The sequence below is a fragment of the Spermophilus citellus genome (genome assembly GCF_964194105.1).
Source record: "Spermophilus citellus genome assembly, chromosome: 12".
Lineage (NCBI taxonomy): Eukaryota > Metazoa > Chordata > Mammalia > Rodentia > Sciuridae > Spermophilus > Spermophilus citellus.
In genome coordinates this window covers 10320305-10343791 of record NC_138198.1, presented here as the reverse complement: position 1 = coordinate 10343791, position 23487 = coordinate 10320305, and the positions used below count along the sequence as shown (strand labels likewise).

General features: G+C 50.3%; 1 long non-coding RNA gene across 1 annotated transcript in view; it reads left to right on the top strand.

Moving 5' to 3' along the window:
- The window catches only part of LOC308631537, a 34168-nt gene extending 17270 nt beyond the window's left edge, over positions 1–16898 (top strand). Inside the window, exons 2-3 of the long non-coding RNA XR_014018245.1 lie at positions 126–291; positions 16799–16898. This is a non-coding gene — a long non-coding RNA (uncharacterized lncRNA). The remainder of the gene's footprint in view (positions 1–125; positions 292–16798) is intronic.
- The last annotated feature ends 6589 nt before the right edge of the window (positions 16899–23487 follow it).

Sequence of the window (23487 nt, the reverse complement as noted above, 5' to 3'; positions counted from 1 at the left end):
GGGTGTGGCTGGAATAGGGGTCCTGGGGGCATGCCTGGGGGTACATGTGTGGTCTGGACAGTGGAGTCTCTCTCTGCTTCCTGATCGTCACAGGAGCCACTTCCCTCACCACACTCTTCTTCCAGGATGTCCTGCCTCACCTCGGGCCCCGAGGAGTGGAGCCAGCCGTCCACGGGCTGAGACCCCTGAAACCGTGAGCCCTCTAAGACGCTCTTCTTCCTCTGCACCTGTTCTGTTGGTCTTTAAGTCACAGCAGAGAAAAAGCTGCTGAGTCACCTGCATCCACACAAGGTGAGCACGTGTATGTTTATTTGGGGACTGACTTTTGGGGACAAGGGGGCAAAGGCACATCCAAAGCAGAGAGGCAGGAGCAGGTGTGAGGGCAGGAACAGAAAGGGAGGCGCTCGGGTGCCCTGGGCACGTTCTGGAACAAGAAGGATGGGGGAGACAGCCTTTCTGCAGGAGCAGGGACAGGTGAGAGAGCCTGACAGGAAGGGTCCTTGAAATCTAAAGCCCATCAGGCCCTCGACGGAGACGTGGGCCGAGCAGGGCCTTGATGCTTCGGAGGCAGGGAGCTGGGTGTCCAGCTCTGCAGGGCTGCCTCTGCACTGTCCCCTGAAGCTCTGCTGGGCCTTGCAGGGATGTGCTATGGTAGATGCTCACCGGACCACTGGGCTGACTGTGCTCCTGGGCTTCCCAGACCTCAGTCAAGATCAACTTCCAGCCGATCTCCTGAGAGATCCCAGGGGGGAAAAGCCCCTGGGCAGGAGGACAGATGGGGAGGCAGAGTGTCAGAGAAGATGGCTCTGGGCCATGTTTTCCCCCAAGAAAGCTTCTGTGGGCTCTGCAGAAACCTGCTACCAAATGCCAGACTTAGCCAGGGGGCACACGGGTAATCCCAGGGACTTGGGAGGCTGAGGCAGGAGGACCAGGAGTTCAAGGCCAGCCTCAGCAACTTAGCAAGGCCTTAGAAAACTTCATGAGAACCTGTCTCTAAATAAAATATAAAAAGGCCTAGGGATGTGACTCGGTGGGTAAGGGCCTCTGGGTTCAATCCTCAGGATCAATCAATCAATCAATCAATGCCAGACTTTTACAAAAGACAGAAATGAGGAGGACAGTTGGGGTCTGAGGGCAGGGAGAGTGGAGGAGGAAGGCCTGCCGAGTCCTCTCATCAGGGAAGGGATGGTACGGCTGGGAGAGGTGACCCCCAGGTCCCTCTGTCAGTTGGCAGTGGAAGGCTGACCGACACAGTGGTGTGCCCCCAAGCGCCCGAGTCTGGGTGCTCTGGAAATACCAGCCAGCTCCTGCGTGGGACGAGCTGCCCCTGGCAGGCCCTGCTTTGAGCACAGTGGACTCTGGTCACCCTCTCCTCAGCCCTGCAAAGCAAATGGGTCTGGTTGTCACGGTTCCCACCTGACGGATGAGGAAACCGGGGCATCAGCTGAGTGAGTGAGTTGCTCTCGATGACGCAGATAGCAAGTGTGTAGGCGTCTATCGTTGTCTAGCAAATGTCCACACGTGTGGCAGCTCAAGCCAACCGTCCCTTGTCCCCATCATCTGGGAGTCAGGGACTCGGTGCTGCTTGGCCGACGGAGGGGGCCCTCGAGGGTTGCAGTCTGGGTGTCACCAGGGCTGGGGTATAGCCTGCAGGCTCCTTTGGGGAAGGGCCTGTTTCCAAGCTTCAGTGGTTGCTGGTGGTGGCTCCTGGAGCGCTGTGGGAGGGACAGTCTCAGGCCTGCTGACAGGCCCTCTGCACGGTCCCTCACACAGCCAGCTTTGGGCCTGGGGCCAGGCAGAACATCATGGCGGGAGCGTGGAGCGGAGCAGCTGCTCTCCTCATGGTGACTGGGAAGCAAAGATAAGAGGGGAAGGGGTGAGGGTCCCAATCGTGGTCCCCCCCTCAAAGGCACACCAGTGACCTCGCTTCCTCCCGTGGGCCCCACTTCCTGAGGCTCCCACCGCCTCTCCAGAGCACCTCAGCTGGTGACCCAGCCTGGAGCGCAGGGGCCTGGCGAGGACACCCATCCAAACCCGCACTCTTCTCTGGCGATGTCCTGCCATCACCACCCAGCTCCCCTGCCCACCCTGCTCCTGTCCCTGCTCCCTCTGCAGAGCCCTCAGAGACGCAGCCAGCCGTCCCTGCAGGCTTCTGGACCATGCAGTGCTGACGCGGCCTTTGATGATCTGCTGTCAACAGATCCCTGAACTCCAGACTGTGCGGGCCCCACAGGAAACAGGCTCAGCCAGGGGAGGGTTTCTCACAGAGGACTTCCCAGGTGAGGGCAGGTGCAGGGCAGCCTCCCCAAAGCTCCCGCTGAAGCCACCAAGCTGTCACCCCCAGCAGGCCCAACACGGAGTCAGGAGAGGTCATCAGAAGGTCAGTGTCGAGGATGAGGCCACCCCCAGAGGAGACTGCAGACAGAAGCCGCAGCTCTAGGAATCCCCACCTTGCCCGCCTCCCTCTTGATCTCCTGCGGGGGCTCCTCACTGGACACACCCCCCAGAAGCGAGGACCCCCAGAGCTGTGATGCAGTCCATGCAGTGCCCAGGCTGGGCAGGGCGGGAAAGGGCACAGCAGCTCTCCCTCCCTCCCATGGACAGTCATTTGCAGGTTGGCCCAGCCTTAACTTTTGGTAGAACTTGAAACTGAAGTTTAAGAGCAGGAGAAGCTGAACACGGATCAGAGGGGAATGGAGCCGTCTCCAAGCTTCGAGGCAATGTCTGCTCTGACTCACCCGACATGGGCCCCAGGCTTTCAAGTTCACGGCTGGGGCTTGAGCAAGACAGGCCTCTCGCTTTGCGCACTGCGGAAGCTTCCAGGGCTCAGGCTCTAGACCCAGAGTCCAGGATCTGGTTTATGATAATGATGCCATTATTATGATGACAGTTGTACGGTACTTCTATGCCTTACAGGTGACTTTAAATGCATTCTCTTACCTGCTGAGCGTTATCTATCTCTGGGAAGCCACTGATTTCATTGGCGCTGAAGGGAACCGTGAAAAACAAGGAAGGCTGGAGGAGGACTCAGGTCAGCCTGCCCGGCTTCTCCCTTCCAGGGCTGTCTGAGGTGGGCAGCGGCTTGGGACAACCAGAAGAGTTCTGCGTCGTGTGGAGAGGGTCGGGAGACACGTGGGGGCCTCCAGCAGACTGCTCTGCACCGGCCATGCTTGGAAGAGGCCAATGTGTCCTCTTCTGCTTATGACAACTAGGGTTCCCTGCCGGCCCCAGGAAGGCCACTGTGCAGTCTGGACGGAGGCCGTGGTGAGCAGACCCCAAGAGTGACCTCAGGAAAGACTTCAACTCCCCTGGGAGGATCTGCCTCTAGATAGTCAGGGTGGCCCATGCCTGTCATCCCAGCAGCTCTGGAGGCTGAGGCAGGAGGATCAAGAGTTCAAAGCCAGCCTCAGCAACTTAGGGAGGCCCCAAGCAAACCAATGAGACTCTCTAAATGAAATATTAAAAAGAGCTTTGAAAATGGGGTCTCACGCATCGTTAGAGGTGACAGGAATGAGACTGGCCCTTGACTCTCAGCAGAGAAGGCCCAAGGGCCCAGGGGGCTGGCCCCACGCCCGGGCTCGTCTGTGCCACGCCTGCCTGCGCAGAATGAGCTTTCTCTCTGTGGCTTTTGCATCTGACCGTCCACTCCTCCTGACCCTAAGGGAGGGGCAGGTGAAGCCAACGCAGACCCGGCCACTCTGATCTTGGAGCTTCAGTCTGTCGTTCCTCTGCCTTCTTTATGTTTCACTTCCTGTTTGCAAAATGCTGCTGCTGGCTTCTAGTCAAGGAAACAGAGGCCCTTCAGGGTGTCCCTGGACTCTTGTCCTGCACACCTGTCCACTCCAGCAGGCTCCAGATGAGAAAGACGCCCAACACTTCCTCTGTCCACAATTGTCCCCAGGGATCACCATGTTAAAAGCATCCCGAGTCTCACCAGCTGAGCTCACCTGCTCTGGAGTCATGGGGTCCGAGCCCTCTGCCTGTCCCTCTGCCTGTCCCTCTGCTGGGTCATACTCCACCTCTGCTGTCGCTCTCTTGAGGAAGAAATTTCTTCCCATTTCCTGTTGCCTTTCCATCTCCAGAGTCCTCTATGTCCCCAAGCAAGTCTAAAATGTCCCTTTTTGGCAATGTTGCCACTTGAAGAAGGTTTTTAAAGACACGCTGCTCCTGATGACACGGTTTCACTTCTCAGAATCGTCGTCTGAATCCCTTCAAAAGGAAGGAACGCTGATGAATATTCGGGAGGTGAAGGGCCCCGTGTGGAGGGATTGGCCCAGGCCTGCCTCTTCCCGGTGGGTGTCATGGAATATGCCTCTGAAATGTCTTTCCCAGACCTCAGGAGGCCGTTTACACCTTGGGCTCAACTTCAGAATTCTCATACCCAAGGCGAACACGGGAAGTGCACTCAACCCTGAAGATCTGTGTCCCCTGTGGCTTGTCCCCTGATCCTTGACCTCTGGTAAAACTCAGCACCGCTTCTGGTTATCGCAAGCCCCTGCCCACATCCGACAGAAACATTCCTGGGTGTGAGAGGAACAGGAGAAAGACCAGGGCGCAGCCAGAGACCCAGGCAGGTGCTGGTACCCGAGAGACGGCCCCTTGAAGCCACACCACAGCCCAGGCTTGGGACAGAGTGGGACTTGGGCCTGCCACTTGATGGGTGACTGGAATGAATAAAAGGCTCCACCCCTGAGCAAGGGTGATCAAGAGGGTGCGGTCATGACACAGGATGAACCTACAAACCAATAAAGTAGGGAGTCCAGAGACCCTCAGACATGGGAGCGCAAAATGGTGTAGCCGCTCAGACAACAACTCGGAGGGTTCAACACAGGTGCCATATGACAGCAATCCCACGCCTAGGACTGTACCCAAGAGAAAGGACACAAGTGCGCAAGCAAAAAACTTGTACGTAAAAATGCAGAGCAGCGTCATTCACCAAGGCCAACAGGTGGAACCTACCCAGATGCCCTTCAGTGGATGAGCACATCATCACATACGGTTTATTCACACACCAGAATCTTATTCATCAAAAAAGCATGAGAGACTTGGGGCTGATCAAGGAAGATGAGAAGACCACAAGAGGCACCACACTCGCGCTCTGTTGATGCTGGGATACTGTTGCCTGAACCAGGAAGCCCCTCACGGCAGGAGACCATCCAGAGACTTAGGGCTAGAGCTCCACCTTTCAGAGATCGGTGGGGTGGTGGGGCGGTGGGAGAGGGAGCTTAAGGATCTAGGTGCTGTTGCCCAGTAATGTGGAGAGGAGTCACAGGTCAGAGAGCTCTGAGGGGTCTGATCCACAAAGGTCTTAACAGGTGAGGTGAGATTTCATGAGGTAAGCAAAGCAGGCCAGCCCTGGGTGATCAAAAATCTACTTGATGACATTATTCTTTCCCCTCCCCATCTTTGGTACCTGGATTGAGCCCAGGGGAGCTTAACCACTGAGCCTCATCCCCAGCCCTTGTTATTTTTTTATTTTGAGACAGGGTCTCACTAAGCTGCTGAGGCTGGCCTTGAACTTGCCATCCTCCTGCCTCAGCCTCCCGAGTTGCTGGTGGATGAGGTTATTCTTAAAATAACTGGATGTGTCCAGTTTTTAGTTTGGTGCCATGGCTTCTGCCTTAAATGAGTCTTGGCCTTCAGGGAAGAAATGACAACCCAGAGGCCATTTGGGGCTCATTTCTGTGCAGGAATGAAGTACTGATAGGAGCCTCTGATGGATGCACCTTGACCCTGCTATGCTAAGTAGGAAAAAAAAAAAAAAAAAGCCTGACTCAAAAGACAGCATGTTGGGGCTGGGCTATGGCTAGTGGTGGAGCGCTTACCTGGCATGTGTGAGGCACTGGGTTTGATCCTCAGCTCCACATATAAATAAATACCATAAAGGTCCATCGACAACTAAAAAAATATTTTTTTTTTAAAAAAAGACTGCATTTGGAATGATCCCTTACAAAATGTGCAGACCAGGCTGATCTACAGAGATTCAGCAGAAAGTGGCTGCCAGGGGCTGGGGAGGTGGACGGGGTAGGGGCTAAAGGGTGCAGAGTTCCCTCTGGATGATGAAGGTATTCTACAGTGATGGGGGCAACAACTCTGTGGACATAACACAAACCACTGAATTCTGTGCTTCAAACGCATGAAGAATACGGTATTCAATTAAAGCTGTTGCAAAAAGAAAGATCAAAGCAATTTCTAAAAGACTCCACCCACAAGCTGCTTTCTCTCACACTGAGGTTTTAATATTCAATAGTAATTAAATATTAAGTGGCCAGACCAGCTTTTATTACACTATGATGAATTATCACAGTTAAAGTGGCCCCTGCTTTGAACTAAGATAAACTCCTGCTGCCTGGCTTAACTGTCACTAGGTCTAGATTTTCCAATGACATGAACATTGTACCCAAGTTTATGAGTAATAATGAAGCACACAGTTTTTTAAAAAATTCAAATTTACAGGAAATTTGAAAGAAAACTATAAAGAACTCTCATCACCTTCACCCAGATTTACCAATTGCTAGCGTTTCACATTGGTGTGCCCTCTCCATATCTACTCTAGGAATACACATAGACACAGCTCTCATCTGTGTAAATAGATATGTGGCATCTACAGATATACAGATATGATGTAGATTGATGTAGATGTTTGATATCTGTCTGGTGTCTATCTATCTAGTGACCAGAGGGAGAAAGAGATCATGTAATATGTGGCCTCTGGGTCCGCCTGATTTTAGCATAATGTCATCAGAGTCATCCACTGTAGCACACCTGGGTACTTCCTCCCCGTGTGTAAATCAGTCTAAGATGGTCTTTGAGCATTGGTCTCTAAATCGCTCCTTTCCCTCCTGCAGTCGGAAATCCACTAATTCAAAAGCATGCTGGTACCAAACTCAAAACTGTATACCTCCAGCTGGGCACAGTGGTGCATGCTGCGATCCCAGCAGCTTCAGAAGCTGAGGAAAGAGAGTGGTGAGTTCAAAGCCAGCCTCAGCAACTTAGTGAGGTCCTAAGTGACTCAGCAAGACTCTTTCCCTAAATAAAATATAATAAAGGGCTGGGGACATAGCTCAGTTGGTAGAGTACTTGCCTCGCATGTACAAGGCCCTGAGTTCAATCCCCAGCACCACACACACACAAAAAAAGGTGGAGGTGCTGGAGATGTGGCTCAGTGGCTAAATGCCCCTGGGTTCAATCCTTGTACAAAAAAAAAAAAAAAAGAAAAGAAAAGAAAAGAAAAGAAAAGAAAAGAAAAAGAAAGAAAGAAAAAGAACAATGCACATCCAATTGTTTTAAGAATAGCCTCAACTAGAAGATTTTTAGGCCTTTTGGACTTGCCTGCTTTGCATACTCTTTAAGATATATACATATCATATATACTATATATAATATATGTGTGTGTGTATATATATATATATATATATATATATATATATATAGAGAGAGAGAGAGAGAGAGAGAGAGAGAGCAATCTCCACATTTTTTTCAGAATTAGTTGAGATGTATTTTTGCCCCTAAATGCTGAACAAAAAATTCTCTAACGTATTGTCAAATTCAGGAGATCGAGCACGGATCCATCACGCATTGAACCTGGCTGGCCCTCGAGCCATCGGCCTCACAGTGCCTTTACAACACTCCCCGGATCCGCAGCCCCAGCCAGGACCACACCATGCCGTGGTCATCACATTTCTTGGGTCTCCTTTGATCTTGAACTGGTCCTGGGTTTCTCTCTTTGGGAACATTATTTTTTTGCCGAGCACAGGCCAACTGTCCACAGACTGTCCTTGGTGTGCGTCCATGGGCGCGTCCTCGAGAGGACATTGCAGTTTTGCATTTTCATAAACTGTTGCATCATGTTCGAGTGACGGCCATGGCAGAGATGTGGGGTCCTGAACCCTGGGACCTGTAAGCGTCACCTTGTGTGGGAAAAGGGGTCTTGGCAGAGGGGGTTAAACTGAGGATCTTGAGATGGAGAGAAGACCCTGGGTATCCACTTGGGCCCTGAAGATGATCGTGTGACCTCGGCAGAAGGAGAAATGACACAGTGGCACGGGAGGAGCAAGGCTGCTGGGAGCTGGAGGGGACAAGGCAGGGGCTGTGCCCATAGCCTCTGGAAGGAGGGCAGCTGGACAGCAGGGGGTCTGCCCTCTGAGTCGGCCTTCAGACTTCTGGCCTCTAGATCAGACAGAATGAGTTTCTGTCGCTTGTAGCCGTCGAGTCTGTGGTGATCTTTCTGGCCACCATGGGAACAAAACCAGCAGAAATGACCCAGGAGGGCTGCGTGTCCTTCCGCCGACACCCAGAGCCCATCTTGTTGGCCCTGGTCAAAGGGCAAAGGGACATCTTCCAGGTTTTCTCCATGGTGGAATTCTGATTTTCCCTTCCGTAATTAGTCAGTGACTTGTGGGCGACCCTCTGAGACCACATAAATGTCCCTCTTGTCATTGGGCTACCCTCCCGGTTCTAGTGTCTTACTCCTGAGCCCTGCCTGCATCTTGCTGCCATGGCTCCAAACGGTGGCTCTCTAGACCCAGCTCGTCATGATGTAGACGTTGGCACTCAGTGACAAGGAAACTTATCTTCTCTACATTTTTACACTTATTCATTCATTTCTATCAACATAAATTCATAGATTATTATATTTGAAAGACCAGCCATCCCCACCAGGGTCATCCGTTGGGGGAGGATGTTTAGAAACCAGCATCTGGACCCCAGGTGAACACGCGAGTGCTGGGCGGGCTCACTGAGCAGTGGCCTTCTGCTCACGTGCAGACGGTCAGCTCCAAGGGAAGGGCCTCACGGGCTCCAGGTGTTGTGTTAGGAGTTTCCATGAGGGGGCAGGTCCGAGCATCAGGGGCTGAATTGTGTTCCCCCAACAACTGCCAACCCCAAACACCCAAGATGAATCCATTTCACTCTGTTGGGGGTCAGAGGAAAGGAAAGCAAATCTGAGAAATCCATCAGGCAAGCACCATGGACTTATTATTGTGGTGTGGGGGCTGGGGGGTGACAGGGTTGGGACCCAGACCCTGGCACTTGCTGAGCAGGTGCTCTGCCCCTGAAGCCCACTCCCAGCCCAGGACTCAGGACGGAAATCTGAGCTCAGGTGGGAGTTTCACAGGAGATTTGGACCCTTGACTTTTCTCCACTAATTCTTCTGTGTTCATCACTGTTCTTTCCATTTCCAGGACAAATTTCTTAGTGACTCGTGGGGTGGGGGGTAGATTTTCTAATCTCTGAAAAGGGATGCTGTGGAGCAGCTACCGCGTTTCATCACGTTTGCTGGGTCTCTGCAGCCTGGGCAGGGCGAGGCCGGCAGTTCCAAAAGTAAACAGGACCCACACACGCAGTCCCTTCGGGGCCCTCTGCGGAGACAGCCGAACGAGGCTGGGTGTTCACCCCTCCAGGAAAATATCTGAGCACAGCTGTTCCCTCCTCCTGCCACCCATGTGGCTGTGTTTTTAAATATGGCTTGAACCCCACGCAGTTTCCATTTATAAAAATTCTTTTGCCAAATGCTCTTTCCAATAACAATATTCCCGTGTGTGCCCTTTGCTGCTGATATTTTTCTTATGAATTAATCTGCTAACGCAGAGTCCTCTTGTCCTTTGGCTTTTTGTGTCCACAACTGATCCCGCCCCACCCTGTGGTCTTGAGACCTCCTGCTTTGGCCCAGGAACGCAGAAGAGGGAGGCGGCCTTCTCGTCACTCCCAGGGGCTGGTCTTACAGTCCACACAGTGCTCGGGGCCAGATGTGCAGCCGCCTGTCAAGGAAAGACGGTGTCCCCAAGGGCACTGCATGCTCTGCCCTGCTCCCCTGGAGAAAGACAAGAAGGCGGGCTGCCTTTGGAGATTCCACCTCCAGATACCAATCACTTCTAAACCAGTGGCCCCCGCTGCATGCCGGGTTGGCCCTGGAATCACAGTTCATTATCCCAGGGCCTGGCCCACCCATGCCCACAGGGGCTCTGCAGAAGGACCTCAGGGGAGTAGTTCTGGAAGCTCCTCAGGTGGCTGATGTGCCTCTAAGGTTGAAGACCACTTCCCTGGCGGACACCCTCACAGCCCCCACCCTCAAGGATGCAGGGTGTCTGAGCAGGACACGGGTGGGAGAGGACTTGCCAATAGCCATGCCCTCACTCTGACCAGCCTGCAGGGATGACCATCCGGCAGGCTTACCCCCTTTCCTCCTCTGCATGGAGCTTTGGGTCGAGTCCAGCAGACTTATGACTGGAATGTGCACTGTCACTCACTGGCCAAGGGTGCCCCCTCCCCGTCCTAGAGATGAGATCATTACAGTGACACTGCTCTTCGAGTCATCCCAAAATGCCTTGTATTCACCACACGGTGACATCTAGAGCCATGAACACATGAGGTTTTAATTTTTTTTTTTTAGTCAACTTTGCATTTTTTCTAGTACGGTGTTTTCCATGATCATCAACAGAAATACAAACAAGGTTATGATTTAGACCTTAAACGTTCCCCAAAAGCTAATGTGCTAAAGATTTGGGACCAGGTCATGGTGCTACTGGGACACAGGAGAAACCGTAGGAGGTGGGGCTGAGCTCGGGAAAGCGGGGAATTGGGGGGTGTGCCATGGAAGGTCCTGGGACCCACCCCCTCCTCCATCTCTCTGTGCCTCCTGCTGCCATGAGGTGAGCAGCTCTGCTCCGTCATCCCCCTACCCATGTCCTGCCTCATCACAGGCTCCAAGTGGTGGAATCAATTGACTGTAGACTGACATCTCTGAAACTGCAAGCCAAAATACATCCTCTTCTTAAGTTGATTCTCCTCGCGTATTTTGTTACAGCAACAGGAAGCTAACACATACATATGCATGTGTACCAACATGACTATGAGTGAGCACATAAATGTTTATATATGCACACATGCTACATGTACTTACATACATATATATGTACACACACACACACCTAGAAATTATTCCAGGATGACACTGGATTGGGTCAGAACTTGTAAAGAAAGGCTGGGGCAGTTGACACTACTTTCCAGAAACAATGAAAGTCCTTAGTGGGATTTCTGGTATTTTTTCTGCCATGGAAGACCATAGAAAGTATAGGTTGAATCAAAGAAAATTGTATACAATTGAGCAATGACCAAAAAGTTTCTTTTCCCCTCCATGGAAGACATTTTATAATGACATTTTATAATTCCCCATACGGGCCACCAAATGCTGCAGTCTGGCTGGGCACAATTCACAAGTCACTTATCAAGCAGAAATGAACTTTATTTTTAGAACACATGCCACACCACACGAGCTCTTCAGGAATTCCCTCAGAGCCCAACTGCCACCACCGGCTTCCCACAAGCCTCTCCACCCCCCCCCCATTCCTCTTGCTCTTGAGGCTGATTGGCTGGGTCGCGTGGGCGGAGCCAAAAAAAGTCCCCCAATGAGCAGATTCGTGGTCTGAAAGGGCGGGGAAACAGCCCAATGAGCATCACTGCAGAGGAGCCAATCAGCTGGCAGCTAGAAGTTTGCTGGGGCCACTGTGAGCCAATCATCAGCTGGCAGCTGGAAGTTTGCTGGGGCCCCTTCGGCTGTGGCTCTCAACATCTCCCCCTCTCTGTTTAAACAACAAGCATGTGGCTTAGGGACTGTGCCTGTTAGGTTGTCCAATACTACATATGGTCCTTACCCGTCATCGGATGAGCTGACCTCAGGGCGTCAGCCTCCTGTCTTAGGTTGGTACCATTGCAATTGGATCTTACCCGTCACTGACTACCGGTCCAGCATACAGCAATACTTGTGGATAGGCCTTTGTACCAGCTGGGGGGGGGTGAGGTTCTTTGCCTTACCTCTGTTGGAAAACCTAGTGAATTTGAACATGATGTAATTTGGGGGTGAAAATTCAACTAGAAATGTGAGGACTGTGTGGATGCCGGGCTGGCCTCCTGGACGCTGACCTGACCACACAGCTGTGACACTTCACATGGGAGGAATTCTCACCTGTGAACAGTCAGTCCCTGGGGCAGGGTCTCCACAGGCTCCTGCCCAGCGAGCACCTAGCATCTAACCTGGTCATCATTCAATATCAGTCAGAGAAATAAATGGATGAATTCAATTCTTTCAAGTTTTCATAACAAAATTTATGAGTCAGGTTTTAAGTCTAGGTGTGCATTTCAGAATATCACTGCGTTCCCCTGACTCACCCTGCAACCCACACGCTGCTTCCCCTCCTTCAACCAACTCAGTCATTTCCCTGATTGATTCTTTCTAAAGAGATACCTCAATAAAATCACTGGAACACCTCGATCGATAAACACATACACACACACACACACAAAACAATTTGAAAAGAGAGTAAGCATGAAGTAACTTATTCTGGACTCTAATATTAAGAATTGGGATTTTTTTTTAAAAAGTCTCCATAAAACCGTTGTCCAATTGACAACTTCCGATCTATAAAGTGGATAGTGCAGGGAGACGAGGAAACTATTCACACATACATTTATGGAGGAAAGATATTTTAAATATGTTTCAACCAATAATAACGTAAAAATACCCAGGAGACTTGTGATGTGGAGCCAGAAGGAGTCTACAAGGTGAGGTTATGTCTGCCCTAGACGCCTTTGACGCACTTAGAAATGCTGCAAATACAGAATAAACCAATAATCTTGGAAGGTGGGAGAGGAGGAGGGGGGTCTTTACCCTGGTGGCTTGGGCTAGCTCTGTATTTTGAGGGGAAAAGCAAACTGTGCATCTAAGCATTTTAACATAGAAAGATAGGGGAGATTGGGAGTGCAGAGATATCTTAAACCTTTAAATCCTAACATCTCACAGCATACTAGAAACACCAAAGGGTTTGCCTACTAGATCAATAAAACCATGATTCTTTCTTGCTTTCTAATAAAACTCTTTATCTCTTGAGATAATTTAAGCAGTCTGTTTCTGAGGAATGTGTAGGCTTGATGGAAGCCCTCCGGTCCCCTCATTTGAGACGGGACAAAAACCCTACAGTGAAAATCAAAAAGACCTATTTCTTGGACAGAGATGTTTAGGGTTTTAAATGTCCTGTCCACATTTATGGACATGCTTAGGCCATAAACCTGTAAATAAGACATGCTTATCAGTTTATAGATGGGTTGTTAGGAACATGGAACACATGCTAGTTGCACCCTTGGATATAATCCACCCTATGTAATTCAGAATTACTGAATTCACTGTTCCTTTAAGTGACTTTGTCTTTCAAAACCCCATGCATTTTTTTCCCCGTGTAGTACCCTCTGCCTGGATTCCCTTCCTCCACTTCTCCACTGAGCAAACGTTTAGTTTTCTTTCAAAACTGGAATCACCTTTACAAAGGACATTTTCCTTGATCCCTCAAACAGACTGTATTGCCCTAGTGAGGTGCTGCCTCACACTTCAGCTACTAAGAGCTTCACTGTGCGTGAGCATGATTACCTGCCTTTCTATGTCTGACCCATTGCCAGGCTGGGAAACCCTTCAAGACAGGGATTATGATTTATTTATCTCAGACCGTCTGGTGCTAGTCTAGAAGTAAGCAAGATGCAAAGCTCCATCAAAACAAAGAAAGAAAGAAGACTTGGAACCCAGGAAACAATACCTCCAACTCACAAGGGCTATCAGAGCTGAGAGTCAGACACTAGGATCAGCCAGTAGAGGAGGAGGCCAAGAACAGAAGGTCCTAAGAGAATGGCCTTTATCAGGGAGAGAGAGAGAGAGAACCTGATACAGCAGAGACTCAGGAGGGAGAGGTGGGACTGAAGCTATAATAAGGGCAGATTGTTAAAAAAAAAAAAAAAAGGCTAGTCAAAACTCTAGGAAAAACCAAAAATTTTATATGAAAAGAAATTGTTCACTTTTTGAAGTATGGAGTAAACATTATTCATATAGTCCCAAAATAGAAATGTAATTATTAATTTAACTACAAATAGTGACATATCTGTATCAGGACAGAAATGGAGAGGAGACATATACTAAATTAGCACCAATGAAATCTGAGCCTAAGTTGTTGGTAGGATTTATGGAATAGTTCCTTAAAAAGGTCAAAAACCACATGGGGCACCCCCTTTTCCTTTCTCCTGTCTCTTTCTTGCCAGATGTGAGGATTCCAGTGTTTTTATGGTGGATCTATAATTGATTGGGATCCAAGTTCCTTCTATCGTTCTGCTCCCAATGTCTGGATTCTCTTATGTGAGAGATAAACAAATCTTTATCTTGTTTAAGCAACTTTTGCTGGAGCTCTGTCCTGGCGGCTCAGTGTAATTCCTATCTGATACAAGACATATAGCAAGTTATTAAGAGATTCGGAGCTAACCACGCAAGGAAACCCAGCCCTCTCCCTGTTAGACAGCGCCACTACACAGTTCTGGTGTGTGGAGAGGGTGGTAAAGCACAGTACGGACCACATGTGCACCCTCATCGAGGGGCGATGAGTGAGCATGTTGGGACGGCCAGGATGAATCTAGGGGCACAGCCTCACAGCAGCCGCTTTGCCTCATTCCTAATAGGATGCACATGTCTGGCCATTGATCTAAAGCAGTTTGAATTATGGGATCACCGTTTGGGGGAACCAGGCTGGCTAAGGCTCCAGAGCTGGCGCTCTCCCTATCCTCTCACCCGGGTCTCCCCTGAGCAGTCTCCTCGTTTCCACCACCTCCAGCAGGGACGCTATGGGGGGTTGTTCAGGGGTGAACTGAGCTAGTCATTAACTGTTGTTTTTTTTTTTAACTTGAAAGAAGGGCACTTCTCTCTATTTTTTTTTATTGGTTGTTCAAAACATTACAAAGCTCTTGACATATCATATTTCATACATTAGATTCAAGTGGGTTATGAACTCCCATTTTTACCCCAAATACAGATTGCAGAATCACATCGGTTACACATCCACATTTTTACATAATGCCATATTAGTGACTGTTGTATTCTGCTACCTTTCCTATCCTCTACTATCCCCCCTCCCCTCCCCTCCCATCTTCTCTCTCTACCCCATCTACTGTAATTCATTTCTCTCCTTGTTTATTTTCCCATTCCCCTCACAACCTCTTATATGTAATTTTGTATAGCAATGAGGGTCTCCCTTCATTTCCATGCAATTTCCCTTTTCTCTCCCTTTCCCTCCCATCTCATGTTTCCGTTTAATGTTACTCTTTTCTTCTTGCTCTTCCTCCCTGCTCTGTTCATAGTTGCTCTCATTATATCAAAGAAGACATTTGGTATTTGTTTTTTAGGGATTGGCTACCTTCACTTAGCATAATCTGCTCTAGTGCCATCCATTTCCCTGCAAATTCCATGATTTTGTCATTTTTTATTGCTGCATAGTACTCCATTGTGTATAGATGCCACATTTTTTTTATCCATTCATCTATTGAAGGGCATCTGGGTTGGTTCCACAGTCTAGCAATTGTGAATTGTGCTGCTATGAACATCGATGTGGCAGTATCCCTGAAGGGCACTTCTCTCTAAATCACAGAAAGCCTCTGTAGGGACAAGGAGCCCCAGATCTCCAAGTGCCTTCCAAGGCCAGCAGTGGCTTCCACAGTCTGCTCCCGCCTGTGGCCTGAACGCGTGGCCTCTTGCCATTGTCATGCCCCTCTGGCTCCCTGCTCGCTCTTCACCTTCATGAAGACTCTTTCCACCTGAGGACTCTGTGTCTGCCCTTCTCTCCTCCTGGGAGGCCGTCCTCCGTTTGTACATTAATTAGGTTCCTGGTCCAATATGCCGACCCCTCCAGAGTCCCCAGGCCACCCTGCCCAGTGTTCTCTCCTGGACATCACCCTGTCTCCTCACCTCCTTTCCTTCAGGGCACTTAGCAAAGCCTGGCTTCCGCTGGTTCCATGGCCCATCTGCATGTGCCTTCCCTGAGGGCTCCATGACAAGGGGCTTTGTCTGCGCAGGCTGGATCCCGGGAAGCAGACCCTCTGGGAGGTGGACGAAGATTTCCCAGGGAGCACTCTGAGGATCCGCACAGAGGAAGGGAAAGGGAGCAGGACGGAGGGAGAGCCACGCCAGGGTACAGCCCAGCAGAGACCTCAGGCCGCCCTAGGGAGTCCTGAGAGGGAGGGGCCTCTGCAGAGCCGCCCACAACGCCAACAGGCCTGTGCCCTCGCGTCACCTGTGATGGGTCACGGGATGTGGAAGGCTCTCTCAGTGGGACACAATCTTAAGGGATGCAGCTCTCTGTGGCTCAGGTGGTCCCCAAAGAGGCTGAGAACTGAGGGCCACATGCCAGCAGCACCCCAGCAGCTTCGTTGCTCCAGGGGTCCTGGGTGGCACGTCACAGCATCCACCACGTCTATCTTGTCAGTCACCATATCTCGACTGCCTGCAATAGCATCTGGTCCTTTGGAGGTGCCTGGTAAGTTTTTGACACGCAAAGGAATAAGTTACATACAGGTCTTGGGGGCTTGAGGTTCACCTGTCCCCAAGTAACCATGGCACAGTATCACTCCACGCCACTGTGTTTCAATCTTATACTCCAATCCCTAAAGATCACATCATTCTATGAATCTTGGAGCAGATAACCAGTTGGGATAGACCTTCCTGTCCCATATGCCTTGCCACCAAGACAGAGGGCCTGAGAGCTCTCCGCAGCCCACTCCCCAGGGGGCTGCCGTGTGAAACACAGGCTCCCTTTGCCTGTTACAGCTTCTTTATTCACAGATACTAACATTTATTCAGATGACAATTAGTTTCAAATGTAGGAATCTGGGTGTTAGGGTCAGGAATTTGAAATGTCTTATTAGGAATTCAGGTAAAAGGGGAGAATCAGAAACCATCCTTAAAGTGTTTGAAATGGTCCTTCCCATCCATCTTTCCTAGGGTCACACACCACGAGCCCCAGGTCGCCACAGAATCCCTTCAGAGCTGTGCCTCCACCATTCCTGGTCAGCCTTGGAGCTTTCCCCAAAGTTTCTGGAATCCTCTCCCTGTGGCCCGTGATAGGTCATGAAGGTAGGGAGGACCATTTGGTTTCTTGAATGAAAAGTGGGTGGGCATGTCTTTAGATTTCTGTTGTTAAAACTGAACACCACAGACTGGGTCGTTTATCAAGAACAGAGGTCTATTTCACCCACAGTACTGGAGGCTGGAAGTCCCAGAACATGGTGCCTGCAGCTGGTGAGGGTCTCTGGCTGCATTATAACATGGCAGAGGACATTGATTAGCAAGATAGAGCAAACACTCCAACTTGGGGGTCTCTCTTCCTCTACTTTCAAAGCCATTTTGTGGGGATCCTGTCTTTATGACTTTATTTTATCCTAATCATCTCCCCAGGTCCCACCCCTAAATACCACTGACATCCACTTGGGGATTAAGTTCTTAACACATGAATCTTGGAAGTCATATCCAAACTGCAGCAGGAGAGATGTGCATCATTTCCTGGCAGAAGTTTTAGGAAACAGTGTGTGTGCGATTCTCCAGGTTCCCTTGGCTCTGCGGCGTCCATGGCAGTAGCACGAATGTATCAAGATGGCGCACCCATCAGCCTGGGCGCCTGATTGGCTATAGTGCTGATGTGCAAGTCTTGTTGAAACACAGAGATGTAGGAATTGTTTGTTACTGAAGCACAGCCTGGATTCTCCTGACCAGTCAATACTTCCTTTGTCTCCATCTCTGTCTCTCTGTACCTCTCACACAATTCTTCCTCACTGTAATCGCCCTTGGTAAATCCAGATTCATACTTGGTTGCTGCTTTCAATGTGCCTCACACAGTTGGTCGCCTTTGCTGGTTACCCTGAAATCTCTGTCACCTGGAGAGATTCCAAGCTTCTCCATCCCGGCAGTAGTCTTCAAGTGCTCCGACCCCAGGGACTCCGGCCCTGGCTGCTCCTGCCCCTCTCTCGGACTGACCTGGCCCACCAATCCTGCATCTGGGCACAGCCCAGGCAAGACGCTGGGGCAGTTTTTCCCATCTGATCTCACAGGTCACCTCCCTGATTTATGAGGATAAATCTCAGTGGTAATTTATCTTACCAGGGACAGTGAGAAAGCCATCAATCTGTCTGGCTTTAAAATTCATGTCGTGACTAGATGATTCCTGTCCCCAGTTTCCTGGAGGCCCTACTTCAATGAGTGGCCCTAACTTCCTTTAAAATATGGCTCAAACTCACCTAGGAAACATTTCGAGATGGACTGCACGTGAATTGATTGGTTCCTTCGCTCGCCCCCCCCCCACCCCCAGAACTTTGCTATTCAAGGGTACAGTGCTGATGACTGTCCTGGGTTGGTAAATGTGTTCTTTGGATTTTTCTGATGCCTCTTCCAGGTAGATTTTATTTGTAAGATTAGCAAAAAGAGCTCAGCGTTGACATAAAACGGGATAAATAAACCTTTCCCTGAGAGAGATTAAAATAGCTTACTTTAGAAACTATAAAGAAGTCATCTAATTGGAACCTTCTCAGAGGCCTGATCTTCTCCTTCTTCAGGATTTTGCCAAACATATGGGTCTGAACATTTTAGGCATCCAGTAAGTATTTTTAATGAGCTTTGGAGACATCGTTTCTTTTCTTTTTCCCCCAATCCTATTTTCTCTTTTTAATTAACATGTAATAAATATACATATTTATGGCCTCAGTGTGACTTTTCAGTGTGTGTATATATAATGTGCACTGATCACTTCAGGGTCGTTAGCATTTCCGTCTCCTGTCATTTCTCTCTGTTTGCACCCTTTGAGCTCCTCTGCTAGTTCTTCCTAAGACATGTGATGGGTTATCGTGACCTACAGTCGGCCTACCACGCTGTGGAACCCGAGAACGTTCTCCAACTGTGCTTTGGCCCCTACGGCCAACCTCCTTCTCGCTCGCCTCCCAACCTCTGGTAGTTACTAACAACCTCTGGTAGTTCTGCTCTCCTACTTTGAGATTATTATTATTTTATTTTTTAGATTCTACACATGAAAGAGAATATGTGGGACTTGTCTTTTTGTGTCTAGGTTATTTTGCTGAATATAAAGTCTCCCAGTTCCATCCATTTTCTTATACATAAAAGGATTTTATTCTTTTTTATGACTGGATAATATTCCATTGTGTATATAAACTACATTTTCTTTATTCATTTATGTATCAGTGAACACCCAGGTGGATTAGGAGATTTATTTCCTGGGGCAACATTTTCAATTATTTCCAGGGTGTTGTTTTCACAGAAAACATTCTGACACAGTGTTTTATTTTGCAATGTGCTTAATGTCTGATGTGGGGTACTCAGCCATCTGTTCATTCATGTTAAAAAAGCACTCCATAAAAACTTACTGGGCCCGGGCATGGTGGCCCTTGCCTGTAATCCCAGCCATTTGGGGGGCTGAGGCAAGAGGATCACAAGTTCAAAGCCAGCCTCAACCACCTAGGGAGGCCTCAAGCAATTTAGCAAGACCCTGTCTCAAAGTAATAAAGGGCTGGGGATGCGGCATGTGGCTAAGTGCCCCTGGGTTTTGTCCTGGTCCCAAAGCACAACAACAACTTACTGGGAATGTGTCACTACGTCTAACGTGAAGTGCACAAAGGAAAACAGAAACTGTGACGTCGACGTCTGTGGGACTCAATCAAGAGGAGGAGGGGGAAGAAGGGCAGATCCGAGGTGCCAGTCACTTTGAGTGGCGGGCAGAACAGCTGGATCGGGAGATGGACAGTTACCAAGTGTAACAGTTTACTTGTTGGTTCCTTAAGCTGTCAGAGTAGGATCAAGCAGGGGGGTAGGGGAGCCAGAAGAGCCACCATGTCCCTGAACTGTGTGTGGAAAATGAGGGGAAAAGTCGGTTCTTTCCTTCCCTTCCTTCACCGTATTCTGTCCCTGCTGCTGCCCCCAGAAGCTTGAACAGGAGTCAGGAGGCCTGCCTTGGCCACGGGACGATCCCCGGGCTTCTGCCCTTTGCTGAAAGGTGAGCATGCAGCCCAGAGGAGGGCCCTCATGGCCTGGCCCGTCCCTGACTGCAATGAGAAGCAAGAACACTACTCGAATGGGACTCAACCGAGGCCTTCCGGGATTTATGGAATTGGGGACAGGAGAAAAAAGCCCCATTTCCCCTTATGTGACAGGGTTAAGACCACGTCTGGAGCTGCCCGGGGCCACCGTGGAAGGTTTGCAGAGAGGGTGACTCAAGTTAAAAAAAAATACTAAAGTTAATGCAAAACTACGCCCACATCCCCCCAACAGATAAAGCCATTTTGAGTGGAAAACAAAGCAGGAGGGGTGACATACCCACCTTCGAAAGATACTGCAGACCAACAGTCACTACCACAGCAGGACGCTGGCCCTGAAACAGACACGCCACCATGGAGCAGAACAGAGCTTAGACCTGACCCCACCCTCTGCAGCCAACGGAGTTCTGAGAGAAGTGCTGGAACCCACGTGGGGGAAAGGACAGTTCCCGCCATACATGGCGCTGGGTAAACTGGATATCCACCTGCCAGAGAATGAAACCCGACCCCATCCCTCACCAGTTACCCAAACCAGCCCCAAGGGCAGGAACGGCTTCAATGTTCAACCTGAAACGACAAAACCACTAGAAGGGGCCAATACTTCAGGACACAGGGATGGGCAAGAGGTTTGGGGGAAAGACCCCCCAAAACAGGGAACAAATGTGAAACTAAGCCAGTGGGACTATAGCAGATTTCAAAGCTTCTGCACAGCAAAGAAAATGATCAACAGTGAAGGCACGGCCTGCGGGATGGGAGAGGGCTTTTGCAGAGTACTCTCTTGACAGGAGAGTCATATCCAGAATCAATAAAAAACTCAGATAAGCCAATACCAAAAAATCTGATTTTTAGATGGACAATAGATCTCAAGAGATATTTCTAAAATAGAGGAAAAAAACATTGCTAATCACCAGGAAAATGCAAATGAAAACCACAATAAAATGCCACCTCACCCCTAAGAAGAGTCATTGTCCCAGAGACGGGAGATGAGAAGAGCCGGGGAGGGCGAGGAGAAAGGGTGCTCACTGCTGATGGGAAGGCACGGGAGTGCAGCCATCTTGAAGAACACCTTAAGAAATCAAAACGGGAACTACCCCATGATCCAGCAATCCCCTCCCGGGTGTCGACCTAAGGAAACAAGATCACTGTTCATCACCACACACTTCACAAAGACTTGAATCAACCCCATTGTCCACCCGCAGAGGGACGGGTCAAGAAATGTGCTCTATGCACATACTGTGGAGCCCTCGTCAGTCATCAGAAAGGATGGCTCTGTCAACGGTGGCACAGGGACGACCCCGGAGGTCATGGTGTTAAGTGAAAGAAGCCAGGAAGAGACAAATGCCCCGCCATCTCACTCATCTTGGGATCTACAAAAGTCCATCTCACAGAAGCTGAGAGTCGAGTGGCCATTTCCAGAGGCTGGAGAAGGGTTGGGGAGGGAGAGAAGTCAGCCACAGGCCCACCTGTGTTGAAATACCACCAGGTAACCCACGAACATGTGAAGTCCTTAATGTGTCCATTTAAAAAAAGAAAAGGAAAAAATCCAACTAACCGAGGAAATCAGAGGGCCCTGGAGTCTGGAGCCCCCCACCCTCCTCCTGTCTTGCCCACCCAAGCCAGGAGAGAATACCTCTTTTTCATAAATAAGTTCCAACCGATCTTCTATTACTACCAACCTAAATAGGGAGCAAATGCACCCACTCTCCGTCTGTCCACCCAGATGCCAAGCCCAGTGGGGGAGGGGGGACAGTTCCAATCCAGACTGCCACCAACTGAGGTGAAGGCAGGGCCTGGTGCTCCGAGGCCACAGGAAGGGAGTATCTGGAAGACCTGGCCTCTTGCTGTCCCTATGACACACCACACAGGGTTCTTCTCGTATGTTCTTCTAGACCTGAGTCGTTGAGTTGAGTTGAGCCCAACAGGAAGTTACAGAACAACTACCGTGGGTGAGAGGCCACCTAGGGAGAAGGAGACAGAGCCCTGTGGTCCAGGACAGAACCTTCTGGGGCCAGCAGCCTGGGCGACCGACTTCCTCCTGGTGCCCGACACCTGCCCAGGCCCCCTCCTCCTCTGCCCCTTCTCTTCACCCACCCTCACTGATTCCCCACTGGAGCCCCACCCCTGCCCACTCTCCGTCTCCACAGGCACAGGCCACCTCTGTCCCCATTTCTGAATCCCACCACGACTTCCACCTAAATAATGAGAAATAGGAGAACCAACAGAGCCGTTGGATTTTCCCCGTTTCTCAGCCAACACTCAACATGCACTTGGGCTCTTCCACGGTGTGGACACATCTCAGGACAGCTGGCCGTGTGGGGTCAGGACACACCTTAGAGAAACCCGCACATCCACGCCGCGGGAAGCCAAAGGCCAAGCTGGAACCCTGCGGGTCCCCCGCCTGTCCTCCTTCCTTCACTCCACTGCTTTGGCTGCTGCTGTTCCTTTAGCCCCCACCTTCCCTGCAGGTGGCAATGACTGAAGGAAGGAAGGAACCCCTGCCTGGGGCACTTGGGGTAGCAAGAAGGGACTCAAAGGGCATAAAAACCAACTCTGCCCTGATTTTCCCACTCTTATTTTTCTCCGTCCCTGGGTCCTGCTCATTCTGCACCCCCCCCCATCCCATGGTCTCTTGGGGCTCCCCCTTTTCCTGCAGGCCCCAGCCTGTGCTGAGTCTCTGGCCTTTCTGAACCGAGCGCTCTGGCTCTCCAACGCAGAGTGCAACCGACAGCGGACGAGGCGCAGCTCATTTCAATGTGGCCCGTTTAGTCCACACAACCTCGGCTTCTCCACTGACTCCTCCTGGTACTTAAAACATGTGACAGCCAAGATGAGGTCCTTAACATGTCAACACAGTCCAGGCCTCCACACCACGTGACCCATGGGAAATGAGGCTCAGAGCAGCAGCACCCCCCAGGGTCTCCAGCCAGGGCCAAGGGACACGACCACGCAGTGGAGATCTGCAGCCCCCACCGTGGAATCATAATGGGGGGTGCAGCTAAACTGTCCTGTTTCCTTAACCCTGAAGGACAGCCTGGGCACCAAACACATACAGAGCTCACTTCAGGGTTTCGCATTTTATGAGAATAAAACTGTTAGCTTTAAATTCAAAGTATGACCACAAAATAATTAATTCTACCTCCTTCCGCAGGAGATCCTCACCTTTGCTGCTCGTGTCTGCGCACAGCCAGCCGTCAAGGTTAAAAATCACCCTAGAAGCTTCCAGGCCAGGACATTCACTTTGTGTCCTATTGGAACTCAACCAATAGCCAGTCTAAGCAGGGAATGTAGAAGGACAGGACAGGGAGAGGAAGAGGAGGCATGGAAGAGGGGAAGAGGTAGGAGGAGAGAGAGAGGATTGGAGGGAGGAGGAGGAGGAGGGAGAGGAGGAGAGAGGAGAAGGAAAGGAGGAGGGAGAGGAGTAGAAGGATGGAAAGGAGGAGGAGGCAGAGGAGGAGGAGGAGGGAGAGGGGAGGGAGAGGAGGAGGAGGAGGGAGGAGAGGGGAAGAGGAGGGAGAGGGGGAGGGAGAGGAGTAGAAGGATGGAAAGCAGCAGGAGGAGGTAGAGGAGGAGGAGGAGGAGGAGGAGAGGAGGAGAGAG